This window comes from Hypanus sabinus, chromosome 2 (assembly GCF_030144855.1).
Source record: "Hypanus sabinus isolate sHypSab1 chromosome 2, sHypSab1.hap1, whole genome shotgun sequence".
Classification (NCBI taxonomy): domain Eukaryota; kingdom Metazoa; phylum Chordata; class Chondrichthyes; order Myliobatiformes; family Dasyatidae; genus Hypanus; species Hypanus sabinus.
In genome coordinates this window covers 12,221,064-12,248,867 of record NC_082707.1, presented here as the reverse complement: position 1 = coordinate 12,248,867, position 27,804 = coordinate 12,221,064, and the positions used below count along the sequence as shown (strand labels likewise).

Sequence of the window (27,804 nt, the reverse complement as noted above, 5' to 3'; positions counted from 1 at the left end):
AGAAAGAGGAAAAGGAAAGATAGCGGTAAGAAAGGGAAAACGAGTGGCAGCTTGAGCTGGATAGGATAACAGCATTGCAGGCAGCGAGGCACATGATAGACACCGTCAGTAGGTTCAGGTTGAGTCAGGAGAATAAGTTGGTACCCCCATTTGAGGAAATGGATGTCGATAGGTATTTTCTGCATTTTGAGAAAGGCGCTGTGAATCAGAACTGGCCGAAGGAGAAGTGGGCTGTTTTGTTCCAGAGAGCTCTTAAGGAGAAGGCCCAACAAGCCTATTCGGCGTTGTCTTCGGATGAGGCAAAGAATTATGATGAAGTAAAAGGGGCTATACTGAGGATTTGCGAGTTGGTTCCGGAGACATAACGGCCAATGTTCCAGCATTTCAGGAAGCCGTGGGAACGCACGTTTTTGGAGTTTACCAGTGACATGCAAATGCACTGTGAACGTTGGTGCGCCTCGAAAGGGTCCAGTGAGAATCTTGACAAACTAAAACAGTTGATGCTGATTGAGCAATTAAAAACTGACGTCCCTGAGGGTATAAGGACATACCTGGACGAGAAAGTGGTAGAAACTCTATCCGTGACTGCCAAGTTAGTAGACGAGTATGCCTTAACCCACAAGGTAAAGTTTTCTCCAATTAAGAGCCACCAGAAGGTTAGTAGGGATGTTAGAGTGATCCCACAGGCTAAGTCAGAGAGTAAGCCGGGGACTAGCGGAAAGTGGAAGGAGGATGAGAAGCAGTCTGGAGGGACGTTCCCCAGTTTTACGTATTATAATTGTAGGAAAGCTGGTCACAAGTCATCTAAGTCTTTTGCTCCTAAAAGAAATGATGGAAAGGGAAAGGCGCCAGCCCCGACTGCCTGTATTAAGCCGGCTGAAATGCCTCTAAGGGAGGAGGTGTCAAGCCGAGTTCAGGAAGGACTCGAGAGGTTTATTTCGCCAGGGTTGGTATCAGTGAAAGAGGGGTCAACCCCAGTTCTAATGAGAATCTGGAGAGACACTGGGGCTTTTCAGTCCTTAATCCTAAGCAAGGTGTTGGAATTTAGTGTTGAGACAGAGAACGGTAACGTGAATGTGATAGAAGGGATTGGAAAAGGGACCGAGGCCGTATCGTTGCATGAAATATTTTTGATATTTGACTTATTATCCGGAGAAGTCATGATAGGGGTGTGGTCTGCACTCCCAATACCCGATGTAGATGTCTTTCTCGGGAATGTCCTGGCTGGGGGGGAATGGGAGAATGTGGGTTCAGCTCACGAGTAACCTGTAAGGGCTGAGGACCCGCTCATAGATTCTGAAGTTAACCCCGCCTGCGCAGTAAGCAGAATCATGGCGAAAAAGGCTGCCGAGACAAACGGTGATATATCCGAGCCCTTTATTACCATCCCTGTACCAACAGGATTTAAGCGATAGAAAGACCGAGGTTGACGAGGTAGATTTATCTTTGTCAAGGAAAGAATTTGTCTAGGAACAGAGCAAAGATGAGAAACAGATGTGGCAGCTGGAAGGTCCAGTGTTGACACTAATGTTTTATATAGCTTGAAAGAGCTGTTTGCAAATGTGGAATTTAAGTGCGTAATGGAAGGGCATTCCGAGATGAAAACGATGCCGGTACCTTGAGGGAGTCTGCTGGGTTAGCAGCCGAGGTTGTTTTAACCGACAAGGTTGTGATTACTCCGGATGGGAGCAGCTGTTAGGATCAGGGGAACTTTAAATTTGAAACTGGGACTGGTATTCAAAGCCTAGAAGAGGCAGATGTCCCGATTGCCTGTGCTCAGTTTGTTGAAGTACCTGTGGATTCACAGGGTACTAAAACTTGTGTTGAGTCTCAGGAAAGGTCTGAGGTGGGGATTCCGGTGACGTCATCGTCGAGAATGGCAGCTTAAGTGAGTAGCTCCACCGGAAAAATGCGTATTAAGCCCCGTTAACCCATCAAATATAGTATTTTTCGAAAGTATTTGAACTGATAAAAGGGGCAATAATAGGGAAAAAGAATGAAAATAAAAAAGCGACACTGTGGAGACTGAGGCCGAGAGGAGTGCAGCGAGCGGCTCTCCTACCCGACTGCGTGCTAGTGAGGCTGACGCTGGGCCTCGTTCAGGCGAAGCGGCAAATATGATCGAAATTTTGAAAGAGATAAGGGAGTTTCAGAAAGATATAAAACAGCAGCTACATGATATTAAGTCAGAGCTCGCCAACGTCCATCAAAAAATAGCGCTGGCAAAAAATTGAGAAGGTGGAAGATCAAGTTCAAAGCGTGGAACGGATGCTAAGTAAGACGATAAGAATACTAAATCAGCAAGAAGGTAAACTGCTTGACCTAGCGGAAAGATCTCGGCGGAAAAAAATCAGAATGTACCACGTTCTCAAAGGAGCGGAGGGTTTGTCTATGACGCAGTTTTATCAGAAAGTTGCTGCGGGACGCGCTGGAGCTTCTCTCCCCTCTGGAGCTGGAAATTGAAAGAGCACATCGTACGCTCGTCCCGACGCCTACCCGAAATAGAACAGATAAGCCGCGCTCAATAATAATTAAATACCTGCGATACAGTACCAACGCGGAGTTTCTACGAAGGATCTAGGTTAAGAAGAAGGTGTTTTTAGACGATGGATTAATATACTTCAACCAAGGTTACCACCCCCCTCTCCCAGGTGCTGCAGAAACATAAACAATGTTCTGAAGTAAAGCGAATAATAAAACAAGAAATAATTAGATTTCTAAATCCGTACCCTGCTAAACTTCTAGTGTTTTAAAAATGGGAACTACTGTATCAGCCAGTGAAAGAGGCGACTACAGACATGAAGGCCAGAGGGTTGCCCGTCAGCATGATGAAACCGAGGGAAAACGGGGCAGAGGAATTATCCCACTCTGTTTAGGAAATAGTGCGAGAATCCAGAAGGCAGGTGACGGGAGGAGACCAAGGGAAGTATATCAACAAGAGACTGGCAGTTATCCTACGACAGACCTCACCGCCTCCAAAAGAACCAAAAGGTTTGGTAACTTTAAAAAAGTTGAGAAGCTAAACGGAAGCAAAAGTAGACGGTGATATATCTATATCGAGAAATACTTATTATAATGTGGATTTTATATTACTTAGTTGTTATTATTTATTCGCTCACTTACTACATTTTCCCCACCAACATGAGAATACACACACACACACACACACACACACACACAGACGCGTATATATATACATAGGAGGAGTAAACAGGGAAATATTTTCTGCGTAATGGATTTGTTCACTGACTATTACGAATACTGTAATGGGGACTCTCAATTCAGAAGTGGGAGGTGTTATTCCCCCACAGCTAGACGTTCCCTCTAATTCAGCACAGCGTCAACTACCAGAGACCTCAGCCTTGGAATCACACAGTCGCTGCCATTTTTGTTAATATTTGCGTTTCTTGTTTCTTATTTGTTCAGGGAATAGATCGATAAAGTTTTATTCTGCTAATTTTAATGTTACGTTGATAGACAAATACAGATGGCTAAAGACAAAGTAAAATTCATTTATTTTAATGTCAATGGGCTATTAAATCCAATCAAACGTAATAGTTTTATCAAAATGAAAAAAAGAACAAACCCATGCAGTATATTTACAGAAAACTCATTTAAGTGATAATGAGCATATAAAAAGTAAAGAGAATGGGCTTCACTAATTTGTTTTTCTCCTCATATAAATCAGGACATAGGAGAGGAGTTGCTCTTCTTATCTGAATTTTGAAAGAAAGTATTCGAAATGGGAGATAAAGACAGCAGATATATTCTGGTGTGGGGGGAATATAGACGGAAATACCGTTATTCTATTGAATAACTGTACCCCCGGGAAGTGATATTGGTTTATTTCGGAAAATTACTGATATTATGATAGCGGAAACAGAAGGTCTCCTGATATGCGGGGGAGACTTAAATATACAATTTCAACCAAACTTCGACTCTTCCAATGGAAAAACCTATGAAACAAAATCCTGACATAAGAAAGTTAATACACTTTTTGAGGATGTTGTTTTATTTGATATATGGAGAGACCTTTACCCCGACAGCAGGGATTACACTCATCATTCTGCTCCCGATTCTGTACATTCTAGAATAGTCTGTTTCATAACATTTGGGAAAGACAAAGAAGCAATAAAGACCAGTCGAATTGGGACAATAGATGTAAGTGACCATGGATCTGTATACTTATCTGTTGACTTTGACCTATAACCAAAGAATACAATTTGGAAACTAAATTCAAGTCTACTCTGTGAACCGTACTTTAAGGAACAAATTATAAAAGAATCTGGTCTCTACATAGAATTTAAAGATAATGGAAAGGTTTCACCTCCCATTTTATGGGATATTCTAAAGGTTGTCTTAAGAGGGAAAATTATTGCGATATCTTCATATAACAAAAAAATAATCAGTAAAACATTAGTGGAATTATAAAATAGGCTGAAGGAACTAGAGGAAAAACACCAATTGAATTTGGCACAGGATACATTAGGGGAAATTTTAAAAACAGGAATTAAATTAAAAGTTTGTCTACGCAGGAAATCGGGGAAAAAAGTAGTTCATGAAACAGACACATTATGAAAGTGGATCAAAGTCTATGAAAATACTGGCGTGGAATCTGCAAAAAAAGACAGCAGAAAATACAATTCATAGAATTGAGGACCCAGGAACGAAAATGTTAAAAAAAAACTAAGTGAACTTCAAGAATCCTTTGAACTGTTTTACAGAACTCCATATTCCGAAGTTCCAGGAGGAAGCATAACCCAAATTGACATCTTCTTGAATTCTCTAGGTTTACCCTCTTTAAGCAAATAACAATAATAGAACGATGACTGCTGACATAACTGAGGTTGAATTGAAAGCTGCAATTAGTAGGCTTAAATTAAGCACGTCCCCAGGATCAGATTGTTACACAACAGAGCGGTTCAAAGAATTTAAAAATGAGTTAATTCCCGTTTTACTCCCCACACTGAACTGTGCTCTAAAAAAAGAACAAATGCCACCCAGTTGGAAGGAAGCGATAATCTCAGCTAGACCGAAAGAAGGCAAGGATAAAATGGAATGCGGGGCTTTTAGAACAATATCCGTTCTTAATGTAGCTCGTAGATCATTTACCTCCATCATGGCCAAACGATTAGAGGAGTTTCTACCCATACTGATACGTAACGATCAAGCAGGTTCATACGACAACGCCAAACACAAGACAATATAAGTAGGACACTTCCCGTTAACGATCATCTGCAAAAAATAAAATCGAAGCAATAGTGATAAGCGTGGACGCTGAAAATGCAATTGATTCGATTAATTGGAATTTTATTTACAGAGTTTTCCCTAGATTTGTTTTCCAAGACACAATTATTAAAACTATACAGACATTATATGACAACCCTACTGCTAGGATTAAGATCAATGGATATTTACCAAATAGTCTTATTCCAGAAAAGGGCAGGAGACAGGGTTGTGCATGGTCACCGCAACTCTTTGCATTATATCTGGAACCATTACTTCAATACATGAGACAAAATGAAGATATCAGGGGGATTACTATTAAAGGGAGAGAGCATACATTGGATTGTTACGTGGATGACATTTTGATCTATCGTGGGCAAACAACATACTCTTTACCTAAATTGTTGCAATCCTTTGAACAATATGGTCAATTATCTGGATACAATGTCAACATAGATAAAACCCAATTACTTTCATATTACTATAGCCCACGAAGGGAAATTGAAAGTAGCTATCCCTGGGTATGGCAAACAGAGTCTTTCAAATATTTGGCCATCATAATGCCAAAAGGTTTGGCAAAATTATCAGAATGTAATTATCAGCCTTTATATAAAAAATAATGAAGATATGGCAAGATGGAACCTGATTGTTTTTTCTTCAGTCTCAGTTCAAGGATTGAGTCTATTAAAATGAATATACTGCCCAGACTGTTATACCTCTTTCAGACACTACCAATAGATATTAATCAAAATTAATTCAATGAATGGAACAAAATGTTATCAAGGTATATTTGGCAGAGTAAAGAGCCGAGAGTTAGTCTCAAAACTTTGCAATTAGCAAAGGAAAAGGGGGGATGAGGCCTACCTTCTCTTAGAGATTATTATTTTGTAGCACAGTTGAGAAATGTGATATGTTGGTGCAACCCATCATTTGACGCACAGTGGAAAAACATTGAGGAGCGGGGACCTTCTATCACGATACAAGCAATTTTGACATATAACAACCTGCAAAGTTGCATACATACTATTGATAACCCATGGGTGAAATTGACACGTAGAATATGGAAAACTACTATAAAATAATACAACCTAGAGAATGATATTGCTATTCTTAAATTGTGTGCATATGACTCGTAGTTTACACCAAATAAATTGGATGCTAGATTTAAGGACTGGACAGTTAAAGGAATAACAGTTTTAGCAACATAATGAAAGGAAGGACACTGTTCAGTTTTGAAATGCTTGAAGAGGAGCAATTATTAGAAAAGCAAGATTTTTATCGTTCTTTACAATGTGACAATATGTTAATAAGATGCTTAAAAATGTAACCAAGGCAAGTACATGCTTGATAGAGCTATTTTGAAAAACATATAATTCAGTTAACGGTATTAGAATCATTGCAAGCATGTACAATGGTTTGTGAAATCTTAAAACACATTCGGCTTCATACATTAAAACAAAATGGGAGAAGGAAGGAGGGATAATTATATCTGAGGAAGAATGGACAATAATATGGAGGTACCAATGGAAGTGTACCAGCTTACAGAAATGTAGGGGGCTTGGATGGAAAAATTTTATAAGCTATTTTATTACACCCTCTCAGAAATCCCATTATGATAGTAACCCTGTTTGCTAGAGAAATTGTGGAAATCAAAATGCAAATCATTATCATATTTTTTGGAACTACCCTGTTATCAAAGACTATTGGAGGTGGATTCACAATGCCCTATAAGACATTTTTAAATGTGAAATACACTTAGAGATTAAGACAATCTATTTTGGATTTGTACCTCAGGAATCGTTGAAAAGATATAAATATTTAATGAATGTACTTTTGGTGGCTGGTAAAATGACTCTTTGTAGGAAATGGATATCACAGTAGAGCCCAACTTTAAATTCATGGACGGAAATTACAATGGACATTTACAAAATGGAGAAGATAACAGCATCTGTTATTCACAGGCTGGAGCAATTTGGTTCATACTGGGAAATCTGGTTTAACTAAATAAAGCCTCATAAGCCTGATTTTATTCTCACAACTCAATGAATAAGTTGTATGAAAAAAGATCACTATCTGCTTGTACATAGTTATTTTTCCAGTGTATAACTCAGATAAATATATGTAGATATTTGTGACATATAATATTATATGATATATATGTACAATGTTAGAAATACATCTTATGGAAATGTTTGTTTGATGCTGAACTTCAATAAAAAGTAATAAATTACAAAAAAGGAGAGTTCTGAGATATCTGACTTGGTTAAGAAGGAATGCGGTCATTTGTGTCAGATGGACTTTGTTCAGTGCGTAAGGGGTTAACCCTGGTGCCAGTGGTGAGCTTTCTCAATCACTTCTGTTAGAAAGTGTTCTAAATGTTAGTGATGAGATAAAAAATGGTGAGGTGAATTTTAGTGAAGATATTGAGAAAAGTGTTATTGGACTTTTGAATAAGGTAGATTTTAATTCGGACTGCTTTCAGGACTATTGACTTTGTTGAAAGGTAAGTGGTTTGATAAAAAGTTGCCGGCTGAATTGTTACAGTTTGTTTTGGAATTTAAAGATTAACAACTTAGTGATGCTGTTCAAGTTTGTGATTTAAAGAGACGATCTGCTGGCGCTATTATGGAAGCTAATAGAATGAAAGATCCTGAAAATAAAATTAATGACTTGCTTAAAATTAATAAGTTGTTTTGGAAGTTTAACAAATGGGCTTAATCTGGAAAACATTGATGATAAGCTAACAGCTGCGTAGGAAGTCCATGAAGGCCTTACCCGAGCTGGTAAGCACACTGATCACGTGACAGTTGTGTTCTTTGTCGAGGTGGAAAAGGGGTCATGATTCACCAAATGCCACCATTGAATCACAGTATCTGGTTTTGCAGGACGTTGATTTTCTTTTTTTTTTGTGACAATGCTTGTGAAAGATAAAAACAATATAATTGTAGGTTGACTGAATGTTAAGCTTAAAAATGAAATAGAGATTAGTATTTGTATACGCTTCTGTGATGTGCTACATGATAATCCCCTCCGCAGGGTACCGGCCGTCCATCAGGCCGGTCCCGCCTTGCTGTCTCTGCAAGAATCTAACAGGCAGGCAAAAGTGTCCTTGGCGCCAAGGAGATAAATAGCAGGTCTGCGAAGACTCAAGCAGACACACCACGGGTCACAGAAAGAGCGTTGTCTACCAACGTGAAGGTAGGGGTTTAGAGGATCGAATCTCGGAATCGGTCTGTAGCTCACAGTATGTGAAATGTACGACCGGTGGGGTCTGGTTTGTGTGTCCACCGTAGCCTGCGTGACAGGTCCACCACTGAAGAACGATCGTACGTAGTATGGTCACAGTCGGTGACTGCAACAGGAAGACAACGGTAAGTTCGACGGCAACTGCATCATTTCTCTCTCTCTCTCTCTCTCTCTCTCTCTCTCTCTCTCTCTCTCTCTCTCTCTCTCTCTCTCTCTCTCTCTCTCTCTCTCTCTCTCTCTCTCTCTCTCTCTCTCTCTCTCTCTCTTCAACGTTACACCAGGACTAGCTCGACCTAAACTGAAGTGAACACTGAACACCTTCGTAAAACGATCCATTTACCCCTAGACTTTGAAAGACCTTCGTTTTGATTTCTATTTCCACACTTCTGCATATATCATTGTCAACCTGTTTCATATATTTGCATGTATAGTACAGTATTTCTCAGTTTACAAGTAAACACTATTAGTTACAGTAATATGCAGACTCGAACGTGTATTGCATTTCTGCTGGCTTGGGAACCCGGTCACGGGGTACGTGGCACTCCATAGACACAGCCTGACATACTGAATTCTTCAAACATTTTTAGTGTGTTGCTTTGACTTCATTATTCACGTATTCATGCGGTGGGCTGTGTACCGCTAGGAGTATGATTCCTTTCGATCTCTCTCCAATGAAGTCCATTGAACTTTGTTCACTGTCAAAAATAGCGTGTTTGGTAGCCTCAGCTGTTAAAATTGCCAAATATTAGTTTCCATCCGGAGCCGAGGTCAGTGCTCTGAACAACTTTTCTCGTCATCAAGAAAACTGTTATATCTTAATTGTTTCAAGATTCAAAACTTAAGATTTTTGAATGTCACTTCCCGATTGCAGTAGAAATCTGAAAAACCTTTATACCTCTTATATTATATTTATCTCACAATTTTGTGTATGCAAGCTTCCGACTGGCACAGACAATGATTGTTGCCATTGAGGAAATAAACCAGAATGAGAATCTACTCCGCGCTATCACGCTCGGGTATCAGATCAACGATGACTGCTCGTCCTCCGCGATTGCTTCACAAGCAGCACTTACATTGATAAATGGAGAAGAAACATCAATTGAATACCCCGATTGTAGAAGTTCCTCTAACGTTGCTGCCATCGTTGGCTGTGATTTATCTACAAATTCTATCGTAACCGCAAGAACAATTGGATCTTTCGGGATTCCTCTGGTAATATGTGAGATATTACACGGCATTTATACCATTGCCGGACCATCTCTTTCGTAGCATCAATACGAAATTATGATCTTCTGTTAAATGTTGTTATAAAAATAGTGCATAGAGTATTTGACAGTTCAGTCCATGAATATTAATGTAGGCCCATTTCGTGTGCGGGAATAATTAAACTATTATTTGAATGATGAACTAAATAGCTTGTTTTCTCTGCATAATGCCAATTTCTTTTCTCAGTACATTCAAACTCGAACACCTCTTTCGTATTTGTCTCCCTCACCAACACAGACAATGTAATTCAAGGAATGAACTCGGTGTGATAAAAAAAATGATTAGCGTATCTCCTTTCCCGGACTTCACCTAAAATGTAGAACTTTGGTAGAAAACATTTGCACACTGGGAGAGTAAGAAAAACACTCACACTCAACCTTATCTCAATCTCATAAATTTCTTTCAGGTCATATTCTTCGCTGCATGGATAAAAGCCCCGGTTTGGCGGAACTCTCTTTCTCACATCCTCTTGAATTCAGGCACCATACTAGTTAGCATCGAGTACACACACTTGAGAAACTTCAGATCTTTCCTATAAATCAGCTATCAGAATTTTTATATGACGGACCAGATTTCTATTAACAGAGTGATAAAGTGGTAGATTATGCATCGTTGTAGGTTATGCTGCTATATTGATAATATTGCATGCCCAATTTTATAGTTATATACAAACGTAAGAACATTCACAAAGAAACGGCACGCGTCGATCAGGCACGGACATACAAAAGTAAGACTTAGCTTTCATCTATTTACCTTATTCTTTGCAGGTCAGTTACAACTCCACCTGCTCCTGTCTCAGCGATAAGAGAGAATACCAAACGTTTTTTTAGAACCATCTCCAGCGACCAATACCAGTCCAAGATTCTTGCTGAAGTGGTGAGAACATTTGGCTGGACTTGGATTGGAACTATTAGAAGTAACACAGATTATGGTAATTTCGGAATGCAAGAATTTGTCAAAAATGTACAAATGTTTGGAACATGTATTGCCTACTCTGAGTCATTTTACAGGACCGATCCGCCAGAGAAAATCCGCAAAATTGTCCAAGTGATTTCACAAGCGTCCACTAAAGTGGTAGTAGCATTTGCTCATGTGGGTGACATGCGAATTTTATTGAATGAAATTCTACGTCAAAACATAACTGGTTTACAATGGATTGGAAGTGAAGCATGGGTGACAGAAGATTTTCTCCAGCCCGAAGAAAGGGTAATTTATCTTGCAGGAACAATCGGTCCGTCTACCCGAAGATCAGAGATAGCAGATCTCAGAGATTTTCTTCTTAACGTCCGTCCTTCTAACTTTCCTGGCAATAAAATTGTTGAGTAGTTTTGGGAAAATTTATTCACCTGCTCTTTTACCACAGACAACGGGACAAACCTAGGAACTCTCCAGGTCAATTTCAACAATGCACAGGGAAGGAGCAGATGGAAGGGATAGAGAATACTTACCTTCCGGCGATAATGGATGGAAGTTCATACCACGTGTATACTGCGGTCTACTCCATCGCTCACGCACTCAACAATCTGTTAACCTGTGTAGAAGGAAACGGACCCTTGCAATGACACATGCGCACATATTGCAAGATTCGAGCCATGGCAGGTACGTAGGTATGAAAACTTAGGTAAATCAAGAAGGCACTGAGGATGTCGTTCAGGATAAGTAAATTTTGAAACATATACTATGTTTTGCTTTTAGTTGTGGGTGTACAATTGGGGCCACTGTATCTTAGCAAATAATGCTCTTTGAGACAATCGAATATTATTCCAGAAAATGGTTACGAAAGTTTAGCACTCTTATCTTTTAATAAGCGGGGAGCATCTAATGTACAGGCATGCAATCTCCAGCAGACCAAAATACCATAAGATCTAAGCGTAGAATTAGACCATTTGGCTGATCATCTCAAGTACACCATTTAATTGTGACTGATCCAATTTTCTTTTCAGCCCAGTCTCCTGACTTCTCATCGTATTCCACCATGGTAATCCAAGAGTCTTTCAAACTCTACCTTAAATATGCAAAAAACATTTGACCTCGACACCTGGCTGCAGCACCGATTACCACAGATTCACCACACTGTGACTAAAGATATTCATCCTCTCTCCTTTTTTTAATAGGGCGCCCATCTATTCTTAAGCAGTGTCTTCTGGTTTTACAGTATCCCTCAAGGGAATCGTCCTCTGCACATCCAAGCTATCAAGGTTTCTCATCATTCGATAGGCTTCAAAGCGGTAACCACATTCATTTGAATTCTAGTGGATGCATTGCCAGACCCATCAAAAGTTCTTCATGTGCCATACTACGCCTCCACAGAGTCACAATAATCCAAGTGGTTATCAGTGCTTTTAAATCTCGAAATTACATCCTTAATTTTAGATTCTAATCATCTTAATGTAAATGCTAACACTGTATTTTCTTTCCTCACCACAAACTTAAATGGTAAGTTAACATTTAGTCGTTCCTGCATTGGACTCCCAGCTTCCCTTGCGTCTCAGTGTTACATTATTTTTTGACCAGGTAGAAAATAATCACACCTTTCAATTCATTCACAAAAGTGCATGAACATGCACTTCCCATCAGTGTATTGCATCTATCATTTCATTCAGCATTCTCCTAATCTGTCTTAATCCTTCGGTCATCTCTCTACTTCCTCAAAATTGCCAGACCCCCCTCCCCCGCACCAACTATCTTCATATCGTCTGATTACGTTGCATCCAAGCTGACAATTCCATCATCAAAATCATTGATATATAAGGTAAAAGGATCGGTCCCAGTAGGGAGTGCTGGATCACCACTAGTCACTGGCAGACAGCTAAAAATTATTCCATCTATCCTTACTCTTTATATCCTGGCAATCAGCTACACCTTGTCAAAGGCCTTCTGAAAATCCAAGGACAAATAATCAAGCGATTCTTGTTTCTCAACTGGGCTTGATATTTCGTGAAATAATTATGGTAGTTATAGAGAGTACGGTTTTGCTTTGAGGAAATATATTGAAAATGGCCTCTTTTGTCATGTGCTTTCAAGCATCCTGAGAAATTATTCTTGATAATCGACTCCAACATCTTCAAATGTGCTCAGTTCTGACCTGTAGTTTGTTGCTTCTTCTAAGGTATGTGTAGTGACATTTGCAATTATGCGTGTCTTTCGGAACTATTCCATATTTATTGATGATTGAAAGATCAATACTAATCCCTCCACGTTCTTCTCAGTTACCGCTTTCAGATAGCTGGGGTGCACACAATTTGGTACAGGTAACGTAGCCACCTTCAGACTGTTCAATTACCCAGAAAACCCACTCTCTTATAATAGCTACTGTACACACTTCATGACCCCTGACACCTGTAACTTTTAGCAAACTGCACATTCGAGAATTATACAAAGTACCTATTCAGTTCGTCCAACATTTCATTATCTTCCATCCCTACATCTCCAGCACGTATTCCCATATGAACTCTCGACTCTCAAAAACGCTTTATGTATCTGAGGGAACTGCTGGCATTCACTTTAATAGTAATGGCTAGCTTATTCCATCTATACCTTCCTATTCTATTTTTAGTTGCCTACTGTTGTAATTTGAAAACCGCAAAATGTACCTTTTTCCCAACATATTTGTTCTATTACATGCCCTTTCATTTGATGTTATGTTGCCTTTGTGTTCTCTTGTGAGGCACTGGTGTGTAGTCTTGTCTTTAGAATGCATCTTTCTGTTTACGTTGTATATGCCCTGAGTCTTCTGAATTGCTTCCCGAAAACAGAGCCGTTGCTGTTCTGTCGTCATCAGTGCATGTGTTCCTTTCCAGTCAATTCTGGAGAACTCGTTCTCTTATGCCTTTGTAATTGGCTTTCCATCACGGCATTACGGATTCATCTGACTTAGCTTCTCTGCCTCAAATGCTAGGGTGAATTCGGGCATATTATGATCACTTGCCCCATAGGGTTACTTTATTTGACGGCCTCTAATCTGTTTCACTGTCTGGCACCCAATCTGGAATAATTGGTCCTCTAGTGGGCTCAGCCTCGATGTGCTCTAGAAGGCCATGTCCTAGGAATGTTGTAGATATTTTCCATCCTTTAATTCAGCATCAAGATGATTTTCCAAATCTACCTGCATAATTAAGTCCTCCACGACTGTTATCGCGTTGCATTTCTAACATGAATTTTCTATCTCCTGTGGCAATTTGAAGTCCATATCTTTCTTACTGTTTGGAGGTTTCAATTCATCTCCAATCAGCGTCTTTTTATTCGTGCAGTTCTATAGCTACATCCAAAATAATTCCACACCATCCCACCCAGTGTCAACTCTTTCCAATAGTTTGATTTGATTTGTTTTCCCAACAGAGAAACTGTGCGCTCTATTTTTTTTGACTATCCATTCGATACGATGTATATCATCGGACATTACGCTTCCAGCAATAATCGTTTTGATATAAATCAGTCCTGCCTAAAATATCACACCTCTCAATCTGCAATTATGCTGCAAATACATCTGCCTTATTCTGTATACTGTCTGCAGTCAGGGATAGCCCCTTCAGTCCTGCATTCATCCTTTTGCAATTATGCCACAGCGTGCTCAACAGTTTGCATTCCTGAATTAGTCTGCGTTGTAACCAACATTTGTCATTTGGAATTCTGCAACTCCTGTTTAACCACCATCGGGTAGCATTCACAAACTTCCCGCTAAAAATATTTGTTCCCGCTCCTGTCTCGGTGCAAACCATCCCTTCTGTAAAGTTCCACTTCCCTGGAATAGAGAACAATAATCCTAAAATATTATTCCCTCTCTCCTACACTAACTTATTTGGCTGGTATTGAGCTGTATACTCTTTTCAACTCTTACCTCACTTTTAGTGACACGGGCAGCAACAATGACATCACAACCTTTGAGACTATCCTTGAAAGTAGCACCTAAATTATGGAGCATCATATTCAGAACTTCGTCGGCCATCCTATCCATACTATCGTTCACTATACGGAACACGGCTTCTGGCTGCTCAGCCTCCCATTTAAAAATGCTGAGGACTCTATCCCAGATACCCGGACTCTTGACGTGAGAGGAAACTCACGTGCATGCTGAAACACAGAGGAAACACAGAGTGCATGCTGGCCCCTTAACCCCTTCACCCTTCTGACTTTAGGACAGTCTCCTGTGTCCTACATATTGCCTGTATGCCTGTATTTTACATACAGGTGTATATATAATATAATTGTTCTGATTTCTACCCGAAGAGCCAAACATGTTCTTCATATGACAAGCTATTCATTACTGGAAACACCTTCTTATATATTCTTTGAACCTTCACCAGTTTCAGTGCCTGATTTGTAGGATTAAGAGCCCAAATCTGCTCACAAAACACCAAATGAGGCTTCAGTATGGATTCATAAAGTTTTAAAATTACACCCTTGCTTTTATATTCCAGTCCTCTGAAAATAATTAATGACATTGCATTTGCCTACCACGCCAAATACTCAACCTGCAAATTAATCATTGGGGAATCCTGCACAAGTACTAACAAACCCCTTTACGTCCCAGTATTTTTGTATTTTCGTTGCATTTTTAAATTAGTCAAACGTTTGATTCATTGCACCAAACTGTATGGTCACACACTTCACGACAGGTTAAGTAAGCTACATGCTGATTCTCTGCCGATTCTCCAAATCTGTCTAAGTGCTGTTGTAGCCTCACTATTTCCTCCAAACTATCTTGCCCTCCAGTTATCTTCACATCGACAACATTTTCAATAAAGTCTTCAATTCCATCATTGAAATCATACAGCTATTAAAACGAAAAAAATCAGCACAGTACCTTCTGCAACATTCCTAGTTCCCGGCAGCGAGTAAGGATTGCCTTTATTCTCAGTAATTTCTTCCTGCTAAACAACGGTTGCTATATCCATGCCAGAATCGTTCCAGTAATACACTGGGCTCATAATTTATTAACCCTAACGTGTGACACTTATTTAAATGCCACCTGCATATTCGAATGCACAGCATCAACAGTTTTTCCTTTATCTATCCTACTTGATTTTTCTTCAAAGAGTTCTAACTGTTCTGTCGGGCAAGCTTTTCCCTTAAGAAAACCAGCTGACACTTGTCTATGTAATTAATAGCCTCCAAGTCTCCTGAGACCTAATTTTTAAAAAGCGATTCTAGCAGATGGCCAGCCGGTGAGATCAGACTAACATGCCCATAGTTTCCTTCCTTCTACCTTGCGTCCCTCTCATCGTGAATGTTAGAACGGCATTTGCAATTTTCCACTGTTCTGAAACAATTCCAACAAAAGTCAATTTGTCTAGATTTACTAAAAATGATATAATTGTGGTTAATTGCACAATAGCCAAAACACCAATAGCTGATCCTCTTTTGGGCTCATCCACCTGCTCCAAAAAGTCATCTCCTAGGAACACTAGAAAGCCACACCCCGCACCATTTAATCCAAAACCATCTTGATATTTCCAGTCTCCCTTCATATTGAAATTTTCCATGATTACTGTAACATTGCACTTTTTAGCATGCATTTTCTATCACCTGTTGTAATTTGTCTCACACATCATTACTAGTGATTGGGGGGTCCGATTGCAAGTCCCGTGAGAGTCTTTTTGCCCTAACTTCCTTAGCTCTATCTATACTGATTGAAAACCTTCCACCTCTCTCTATTGATTTTATTTTACCAAAAGAACAGCATCACCGTCCTGCATTCCTTCCAATCCTTCCAATACAATGTGGATTCTTGGACATTAATCTGCCAGCTATAATATTTCAGCCATGATACTCTGAAGCCAGCAGCATCATGCTTGTTAATCTTCAACACTGCTACAAGCTGCAGCTGGATAGAGTTTCCGTATTAATTCAGGTCAGCGGCACTGAAGGTCTTTCTGATTTCTCACATCCAGCAAGACCATGGCACTATGCCGCTTGTCATCCCGACTGTTCCAGCTGTGCAGTTATAAAGGAGGAAATGATTAAAAACTTGATTACTCCTTTCCTTTTCCGTTTCCGAGTGAGGCCTTTCTTCGCTGAAGCCCCGAGGAGTTAAAACATTAATATTTCCACTTAGACGATTTGCTTCGGCCTTCCTTTGTTTATATCTTGCCAATTAACTCCAAAATCCGTTTGTCCGTTGGGCAAAGCTCTATTGCGCTGCCTCGATCTGCTCCAGCATTTTATCCCCATGCGGTGGAACAGATTGATATACCCTTCTCCCAGAACTTCAGATGTCCATATTTACCGCTGGTCAAAGCTCTGCTACGCTTCCGTCATGACAGTGTGTTTCACGCTTGTATCGTTTATAAAGAATATTGAAGGAAAAATGAACGTTGGCAAGGTCACTGGTAAAACTCTTGTTTTATGGGAAGCAGCTCCGTACGTATTTTATTACTCCGTACAAGGCAGTGATGTGGCAGCAACATCTGAGAGATTGTACATGGTACAAAGTTATACTCATGCGCTTTTGCAGTGGCGCACGGTCAAATAGAACATGTTGATTCTGTATAGCTTCTTATTCTGAAGTCATACATAGGAATCAACGGGCACTATGTTATTACTTAAGCATCGCTTACCAGCGCTAGATATACGTACGCTGTTCATGTGACACGTCTAAGTGCCGAAATAATAAATTGCTGGAAGAACCCATTAGGTAAGGTACCTTCTTTGGAGTAAAATAGACACTCGATAGAATTACAGCCGCAACTGCAGCCTTTCTCAGTGAGTACCACCAGCACTATTTTAATAACAGATTTTTTTTTTAACTCCGGATTCGAGGCTCGGCATTACAAAATATACAGCTCTTCTGTAGGTGGTATGTACAATGTTGCACGTTTCAAACATTTGCTGTTTTTTGACGACAAAATATAATGTCTGAACTTATGTATGCCGAATCCACGACCAGGTAAATAATAGTTTCCTTTCGACCACAACCCCAGTTGCTGCGCTACCTACGCGCCGTAAATTTCACCGAGAAGACGGGAGAAATCGTATATTTTGATGAAAATGGAGACCCGGTGCCAAGATACGAATTAGTAAACTTGCAAACGAATTCCAGGGGAAGCGTTGACACTGTAAACGTCGGATATTACGACGCCTCCGCTCCGCCAGGGCGAGAAGTATTGATTCATGTCAGAGATATCATGTGGGGTACGACGGGAAATAAGGTATGGCTCTTCTTTTACCTTCCTATTGGAATGTCAAAATGGAAATAGCTGCATGCGTCGGGTATGGGTCATTGTGGAAAAGGTATTGTTGATAGTACACTAGATAGATGCAATGTAAAGTGCAGCATCCATAATATGTTCTCATTCCTTAATAGTTTAGAAGAACGAGAGATTAGCTTAGTCACCGATGGTCATCCAGTGTTAGATGTTGAGATCCATTAAGTAGTGTAGTTGTAGTGTAGCGAACAAGGGGGAAATCACAAAATGAAACGTTCATCAATTTAAACTCAGGAGTGCAGAGATTTGTTTTCTGAGTTGTTCGTGTGTTTCCGGGATTCACTGCCCCCAGGGTGCTGGAGGTCATATTATTGGAAATGTATAAGGTCGAATCAGACAGCTATTCTAAAGGAACGGGTCTACCTGGGCGAAGCAACAGTGGCCGTGCCTCAGGCACAGAGTTCGCCACTGTGGCTCAGAAGGATAGGGAAAGAAAGAGGAAGGCATTAGTCATAGGGGACTCAATAGTTAGGGGTTAAACAGGCGAGTCTCTGGATGCAGGACAGAACTCGGATGGTAGTTTTTCTCCCAGGTGCCAGCGTCCGGAATATTTCAGATCGCATCCAAGATATCCTGCCGTGGGAGGAAGAACAGCCTCAGGTCGTGGTACATATTGGTTTCAATGTATAGGTAGGAAAAGGGAAGAAGTCCTGAAAAAAGACTACGGGGGGGGGGTTAATAAGTAAGTCGAGATGAACGACTGCAAAGTTAAAAATCTCCGGTACAATGCCTATGCCTCGATCAATGAGTATAGAAATAGAACGAGGTGGTGGAGATTGGAACAGGGTGAGGGATTGGAACAGGGTGCAGGGATATCAGATTTCTGGATCATTGAGACCTCTTTTGGGGCGGTCGTGGCCTGTACAAAAAGGACGAGTTGCTCCTGAATCCCAGGGAGATGAAATCCCTTCGGGGAGGTTTGATAATTCTACTGAGGAGAGTTTAAACTCGAATTGTTAGAGGTTGGGAGCCGAGCTGAAGAGACTGCGGAAGAGGAGGTTAGCTGAGAAATAGAGAAAGCTTCCAGACAATGGGAGTGGCAGAATAGGCAGGTGATAGTGAAGGGACGCGCTCAGACCGAAGGTTTGAGGTGCGTCTATTTTAACGTAAGCAGTATTGTGAACGAAGGAGATGAGAATAGAGTACCTGGAGCTAAAATGTGGTGGTCATTACAGAGGTGGCTCAGGGACCTGATTTTTTACTTCAAATGCCAGGGTTTAGATTTTTCAAAAATGGCAGGGAAGGAGGCAAAAGAGGTAGGGGCGAAGCACTGTTGATCAGAGACAGTGTCACGGCTGCATTAAAGGTGGACGCCATGGAGGGATTGTATGCGGAGTCTCTATAGGTGGTTAGGAACAGGAGGGTGTCAACACATTTACAGGGTGTTTTATAGACCACCCGCTAATAACAGAGATATCGAGGTGCAGATAGGGGAACAGATCCTGGAAAGGTGTAATAATAAAATTTCCTAGAGGAAGGCGTTCAAAAGTGGTGGTGTTAGGTGTGCCCAGGAAGGTTTCGTGACATAATATGTAGATAAACCTACAAGGGGAGAGGCTGTACTTAATTTGCATTGGGAAATGAACCTAGTCAGGTGTCAGATCTCTCAGTGGGAGAACATTTTGGAGATAGTGATCACAACTCTATGTCCATTATAATAGCATTAGAGATAGATATGAACAGACAAGTTAGAAAAGCGTTTAACTGGAGTCGGGGGAATTATATGGTTATCAGGCATAAAACTGGAAGCTGAAATTGGAAAAAGATATTCTCAGGGAAAGGTACGGAAGAAATGTGCCAATGTTCAGGGGATATTTGTATAGAGTTCTGCATAAGTCCATTCCAATTATACACAGAATTTATGGCAGGGTACAGGAGCCGTGGTGTACAAAGGCTGTAATAAATCTAGTTAGGAAGAATAGAAAAAAGCTTACAAAACGTTCAGAGAACGAGGTAGTGTTACAGATCCAGAGGTTTATCAGGTTAATATGTAGGAGCTTAAGAAGGGAAATAGGAGAACCAGAAAGAACCATCAGAAGGCATTTGCTGACAGAATTAAGGAAAACCCCAAGGCATTCTGCAAGAATTTGAAGAGCCATAGGATAGTACGTGAAAGAATAGGACCTAGCAAATGTGCCAGAGGGAAATTGTTTATAGAACCGGAGGAAATAATGAATAATTTACTTTAATATTAATTATGGAAAATTATCCTGGTGATCGTAGTGATGACTTAAGCAGACTGAAAAGCTTGTGCATGTAGATGTAAAGAAAGAGGTTGTGTTGGAGCTTGTGGAAAGCATCAAGTTGGATAAGTCCACGGGACCGGATGTGATGTACCCCTGGCTACTGTGGGAGGCGGGGGAGGAGAATGCTGAGCATCCGGCGATGAACTTTGCATCATCATTGGAGACGGGAGAGGTTCCGGAGGTTTGGAGGTTTGCGGATGTTGTCCCTTTATTCAAGAAAGTTAGGAGAGACAGACCAGGACATTATAGACAAGTGAATCTTACCAGTATGTCAGTCGGTTTGGGAAAACTCCCCACCAAGATATTGGTACCGCTGCGATTCAAGTGAAAACCCTCCATTTTATACAGCTCAAATCTGCCCCAAAGGAGGTCTCAATGATCCAGAAATCTGAAATCCTGCCTCTGCTCCAATCCCTCATCCACGCATTCATCCTCCACCTCACCCTATACCTATTCTCACTGTTGCATGGCATTACTACCTTTGTTGTCCTACTTCTCAACTCCTTGCTAATTCGCTGTAGTCTTTTCTTCAGGACCTCTTCCTTTGTTCTACTCATGTCATTGGTACCAATATTTACTACGACTTTTTTCCATCCCAATACAGGAGATCTTGGGGCGATCTGCAATATTCCCGATCCTGGCACCTGGGAGGCAAACTATCATCCGACTTCCATTTCTGCCTCCACATCAGTGCCTGTCTGACCTTCTAACTATAGAGTCCCCTATCACTAATGCCTTCCTTTTCCTTTCCCTACTCTTCGGAACCACAGGGTCAGACTCTGGTCATGGCCGCTGTTGTTTCCCCCAGGTAGGCTGTTCCCCCCACCAACAGTATGCAAACAGGAGTACTAATTGTCAAGGTGTACAGCCACAGGGATACTCTCTAGAACCTGACTCTTCCCCTTTCCCCCTGCTGACTGTGACCTATTTAACGTTGGAAACTCTGCAATCTTTGCGTATAAATCATGTTTTCAACTCCTGATAACATCTACGTAATTTTTCACTCGGATCTCCCAATCTTATTCATATTTTTCCTGTATGCAGATGAAACTATTCACAAACAAAAATCCACATTAGAGCTCACAAATGTCCGATAGAACTGCTATATAACTTCCAAACACCTGTCTTGGATACATTCATTAATGAAGGGAAACGTGTCAAAATTTCACTTTTACGAACCTATCTACATGCAACGCCGCTTTAAATGAATCATGGATCTATATTTCCAAATCTTCTGTGTACTTTCACCCGCTGTGTAGCTTCTACCTTGGCTTAACCTTCTATAGTCTGAAACCTCGCACTGAGCTACATTAAATTCTATTTACCATTATTCAGTCCATTAATCCCGCTGGTACTAATACGCAACTAGTTTTGATGATCTCCATTTTACTGTTCAGCACATCTTAACATCTTCGGTCATCTGAAAATTTGCAGATCAAGTTTGCTGCATTTTCGTACATATAGTTATAGAGACTACAAGCAATATGGAGCACAGCACCAATCCATGCGGCATGCCATTTGTCACCGACCTCCAGTCAGAGAGGCAACAGTCTTATATCACTGTTAAGCTTCTGACGCGAATCCATTACCTACTGCACTTTAGTACTCAATCTTTAATGGCAAAAATGTCAATCTCTTTGAACAACCTACCACGTGCGAGCCTATCAAAGCAGTTTTACAAGTCATGAAAGTGTATAAGATCGGATAGACACAACTTCCTAAGAACAAAGTCATGTTCACTATTCCTAATCAGACCCTGACTATCCAAACAAAATAGCTTTTATGTCCTATCATGCACATCGGCCTGCAATTTTTTATGGATCATTTAATTTCTTAAACAAGGAAGCAGTACATATCCACCAGTCCTCCTGGACGTCACTCCTGACTAACGGACTTTTAAATATGTATCATCGGGCCGCTGTAATTTTTGCACTGGGCTCCCATAGGATCCGACGGAACATATTGTTACTAACGACGTCGACCACGACCTCTATCTCCTCACTCCTCAACTTACGAATTCCGCAGACTCGTCCTGATATCCCTCTGATTCTGGTACCTAGAAAGCAGCATACCATCCTGAAATCGCAATCTTGTCCTCAGGAGCTCTTGCCTTTTTATCAAAGTAGTGGATCTCTTAACACTACTGTTCACCTCGTCTCTCCACGCTCACCGTTTAAGTCTGAGCCACAAAAGCAGACCAGTCTGGTGCGGCTTTACTCTTGCCGGTCATTCAAGCAAAAATATGCGAAGAGGGTATGCTTGATTTCGTATGGAAAGGCCGCAAGGGTCTCTGAAATGGGATCCTTTCCATAACCTCCCGAATCCACAGTTAACGGTTTCCTGCTTCTTGGTTGTAATTTCTTCCCTGGATGTCCAAATGGTAAGCTGCTCATGCTCCTGAGTGATTCCCCCGTTAGGTATAAACCAATGCACAGAATGAGACTGCAGTTTACAGTTTGCTCATATAATATGCTTGTGGTTCCTTGGGATGTAATTCATCTGTGACTATTTACCTTCACTATGCACATATACCAAGCGGAACATTCCAGGTAACGAAGTATTGAATTCGTCCTCTTTGTTATCGAAGAAAACGCCTTTTGGCTAATTTATCGCCATGGAGAAATTTTAGCCAACCCCGTTTCTGGCTTCACACCCGTCCGGTTTAATGCTGCTCTAATTTACTTCAGTTCCATGTTCACGAGACATTTAATATTATTTTATTTCTTAATCTCCAATTCATGATGTTTGTGTCAGCTCTTCTGTAAACTGAATGGCCACATTTACAGTTCCAATGGTAACCAACAAGTTATTTTCTGTTCCTTCAGATCCCTCGAGCAATTTGCTCAGAACGCTGCCTTCCAGGAACTAGGAAAGTCAGCCGGAAAGGGCAGCCGATGTGTTGCTTTGGCTGTACAGACTGAGCTGATGGTGAGAACAACAACAGCACTGGTAAGTGCAGATATTGGCAGCGAAATCTCTCAATTCCGCATTTCTGTGTTCAGGCGCATTTTCTTTTTTTTCTAAATCTTTTTATTAATATTAGTAATATGGACAGAATACAGATGATATATTGATAAAGAAATTACCAACATACACATTCCATTACATATGAAAAAAAAACATACATAATAGTTACAATATAAATGAGTTTTCCAAGACATAAGCCATAAGATATATGTATGGACATAGTAAATCTAAATATTTCATAATGTATAATATAAAAAAAACAGAAAAAAGAAAAAAAGAAAAAATATATAATGCAGAACTAGCTAATCTAATCCAATAACTATAACTAATAAGTAATATAAAAGAAAAAAAAAACAAAAAAGAAGAAAAAAAAACGGGCTGTTTATAATATCTCACAAAAATAAGTATTCATCAATGCCGTCACTTCCGGTCCTCTCAAAATACATAAGCTGAAAACTGGGAAATCAAATGAACTTGGCACAGGGTCATATTACATCATATGAAAATGTTGAATAAATGGTCTCCATAACTTTTCAAATTTAATAGAAGTCTCAAAAGTACCACTTCTAATTCTTTCTAAATTTAAACATAACATAGTTTGAGAGAACCAATTAAATACAGTGGGAGGATCAATTTCTTTCCAATTCAACAATATAGATCTTCTAGCCATCAGAGTTAGAAATGCAATCATTCGACGGGCTGAAGAAGATAAATGCAGTGAATCTAACATTGGTAAACCAAAAATTGCGGTAATAGGATGAGGTTGTAAATCAATATTCAAAACCGCAGAAATAATATCAAAAATATCTTTCCAATATTTCTCCAAAAATGAACACGACCAAAACATGTGAGTTAAAGACGCAATTTCAGAATGACATCTATCACAAATAGGACTTATATGATAGTTAAAATGAGCTAATTTATCCTTGGACATATGGGCCTTATGTACGACCTTAAATTGTATTAGTGAATGTGTGGCACATAACGATGATGTATTAACTAATTGAAGAATTCTATCCCAATTCTCACTATAAATACTAAAACTAAGCTCTCTTTCCCAATCCTGTTTAGTCTTATAAAGAGGCTCTGAACGTATCTTCATAATTATATTATAAAGTTTCGAAATAAGCCCTTTTTTGAAAAGGGTCTAATTCAAATAAACTCTCCATAGTATCTGAAGGCACAAAATTTGGAAACGTAGAGAGTACAGAACTTAAAAAATGTATAATCTGTAAATATCTAAAAATACTCATACTCCAGTAGCCTCAGTGGTTACCAATAATCAAAGATCTCCCTTTTTTCGCCTATTTCGGGGCACTAGACAGGGATGTCCTCTTAGTCCATTACTATTTAACATTGCCTTAGAACCTTTAGCAATTGCCATCAGACAATCACAGGATATTTTGGGTATTAATCGTGGGACAGATATTCATAAGTTATCTTTGTATGCAGATGATTTATTATTATTCATTTCTAACCCGGAGAAATCCATTCCAGCAGTTTTATCATTATTGGCTCAATTTAGTGAGTTTTCTGGGTATAAGTTAAATCTTAATAAAAGTGAATTGTTTCCATTGAATAAACGGGTCCCAATTTATGGAAATTTACCCTTTAAATTAGTTAATGACTCTTTTACTTATTTAGGGATCAAAATCACAAAAAACCATAAAGATTTGTTTAGATTTAATTTTTTACCCTTAATTGATCAGATTAAAGGTTTGTTTACTAAGTGGTCACCTTTGTCTCTATCCCTAATAGGTAGGATTAATGCTATTAAGATGGTTATTTTACCTAAGTTTTTATATATTTTTCAAGCGATACCAATTTTTATCCCGAAATCTTTTGTTACTAATGTTGACTCTAAAATTTCTTCATATATATGGCAGTATAAAAATCCCAGGTTAGGTAAAACATATTTACAGAAGACAAAAAAGGAAGGCGGGTTAGCATTGCCTAATTTCAGATTTTACTATTGGGCAGTTAATATTAGATATTTGTTATGTTGGTTGAAAGATGGGGGTGGATCTTTTGGCCCTTGTTGGGTGAGTTTAGAAACTAAATCGGTATCAGCTTATGCTTTGGGTTCTATTTTAGGGACTTCTCTCCCTTTTGCTCTTTCTAAATTGCCGAAACGAATTGACAACCCGATAGTTAAACATACATTGTGTATATGGTTTCAATTTCGGAGATTTTTTGGGTTGACTCAATTCGTTTTAAATAGTCCTATTGTATCTAATTGTTTTTTTCACCCTTCCATTATAGATCAAGCTTATTCAGCTTGGAAAACTAAGGGATTACTAAGATTTTCTGATTTATTTTTAGATAATTGTTTCATGTCTTTTGAACAATTATCCAACAAATATAACTTGCCGAGATTGCATTTTCATATTAAATGAAAATTTTCCAGACTCCACGGATTGCATCAAATGTCCCTCGGAATACTGGTCCAATCAAGCAAAACCCAGTGGGTTCTCAAGAAGATTGAGTTCCTTTCATTTCGAGATATTGTGGGGTATATATTATTGACGCTTGTAGTGGTGGGAGTGTGTTTTAACTTGGCCACCGCGGCAGTTTTCTACTGGTATCGAGAAACACCTATCGTCAAAGCCAACAACTCCGAACTCAGCTTCCTGCTACTGTTCGCCCTCCTGATTTGCTTCATTTGCTCTCTCTCCTTCATTGGAAAACCATCCCACTTTTCTTGTATGTTGCGCCACGCAGCCTTTGGAATTGCCTTTGTTCTTTGCTTATCCCGCATTTTGGGGAAAATCATCCTTGTTTTAGTTGCCTTTAAAGCAACGCTTCCCAATAGCAGCGTGATGAACTGGTTCGGACACGCGCAGCAACGGCTGGGCGTCTTCGCTCTTACTTTTTTACAAGTCTTGCTTTGTGTTGGATGGGTAACTGTTTATCCTCCCTACCCCCTGAAAAACATGAGTCATTACAGAGATATCATTATTTTGGAATGTGATGTGGGCTCTTTAATCGCCTTTTATTTAGTATCAGCCTATATTGCGCTATTATCCGTTGTGTGTTTAGTGCTTGCATTCCTGGCTCGGAATCTCCCAGACAGTTTCAATGATGCCAAGTATATCACTTACAGCATGCTGATCTTTTGCGCTGTTTGGATAACTTTTATTCCAGCTTATGTGAGCTCTCCAGGAAAGTACACTGTGGCTGTAGAAGTGTTCGCTATTTGGGCATCAAGCTTCGGTCTGCTCGTCTGTATTTTTGGACCGAAATGTTACATTAACTTACTGCAACCACTCATTAATACAAAGAAACAAATAATGGCGATAGGGACGTCTCTGTAACGAGCAGCATCCCGGTGTATCATTGTCGCATAATTGCTTGTAATCACCGATTATTAATTGCAGTTTTCTTCTTTTTGATGTGTCGGCCTTTTAATTAAGTGAGAATTTAATTTTAAAAAAGGACGCTTAGATTGAAATTCAAATAGTTTAAATTGGATTGTGTAGACATGGAAACTTTAACATAGTGTGATCAAGAGGGAACCTGATAACCGATTTATGTTTACTTCATGGTTATATTTCACTGGTGTAACTTTTCTTTCTTTATGTATACAAAAAGTGTGTCATCTTTCAGACTGATAGGAACTTGGGGATAAAGACAGTTTGGATGGTCTTTGCTCAATTTTATTTTTCATGTCAATTAAGCCCTGTGATAGCTTTTAGTAGGTTGCTGCTGTTGAAAAAATAAGAAATAATACTAACTTAAGAAAATAGACGTGATATATATTGGAAGGTTTATATCGAGAGTGTGCATGTTGAAGAAGCATTTCAATAACATCACAATCAGTACTGGGACAAGTACTTGTTATGTTGTAGAGTTCGACATTAGTCTATAAAATAACCAGGGACCTGATGTTCCAAGCGTCAGAATTTTGGAGTTTCTGAATAATTTGTATACGGCTTTCCAAAACCATGGATTCCTCAAGGTTCCGACAGTGAGGAAATATGACTCCAATATTTAATAAACGAGGGAACGAACACGCAGAGAACTACCAATTTGCTAGTTTGACGATGAGATTTTGGAAAACGTTGGAAAATAATATAAACTCTCTGGTATAAAGGCACTGAAAAATAATAATGTTTCTTTGAGTCAATGAAGATTTATGAAGAATGACTCAGTTTCACGAAACTTATAGTGTTGTTGTACTGTGCCGAGGTGAAGAACAAGAAATTTGTAATCCTTTTACATTAGAGGCGCTTAATATGCCACATCGTAATATGTACTTTGCGATATAATAAATATCATTGATAAATGTCACTGGTGTGGTAATGTTTTCTGCAGCTTCATTACAGCTCAATAGCTGAAGTGACTTTTCATCTAAAGCAATATAGAAAAGAAAATGGACATAAGTTTGTAGCACTAAAAGTTAAGATTTGTAAAAGGAGAATGATAATATTATGTTCTTTAAAATATTTATTTGTTCTATTTGCAGACTTCCATACTGAAATATTGTCAGTTGTTTTCCATCAGATATTAATGATTCTTATATTTACCACTTGTCATAGGATTCTGGCAGTTATTCATCGACAAATCCTTCTTATAGAAAATCATGGTAAACTGTTTTCTCAAATACAGTCCTTCTGGTAAAGTAAACGCCACACAGTCAATACAGTACA

General features: G+C 39.5%; 1 pseudogene; it reads left to right on the top strand.

The window, feature by feature from the left end:
- Positions 1 to 371: 371 nt before the first annotated feature.
- On the top strand, positions 372 to 26,469 carry LOC132402995 (extracellular calcium-sensing receptor-like; annotated as a pseudogene).
- The last annotated feature ends 1,335 nt before the right edge of the window (positions 26,470 to 27,804 follow it).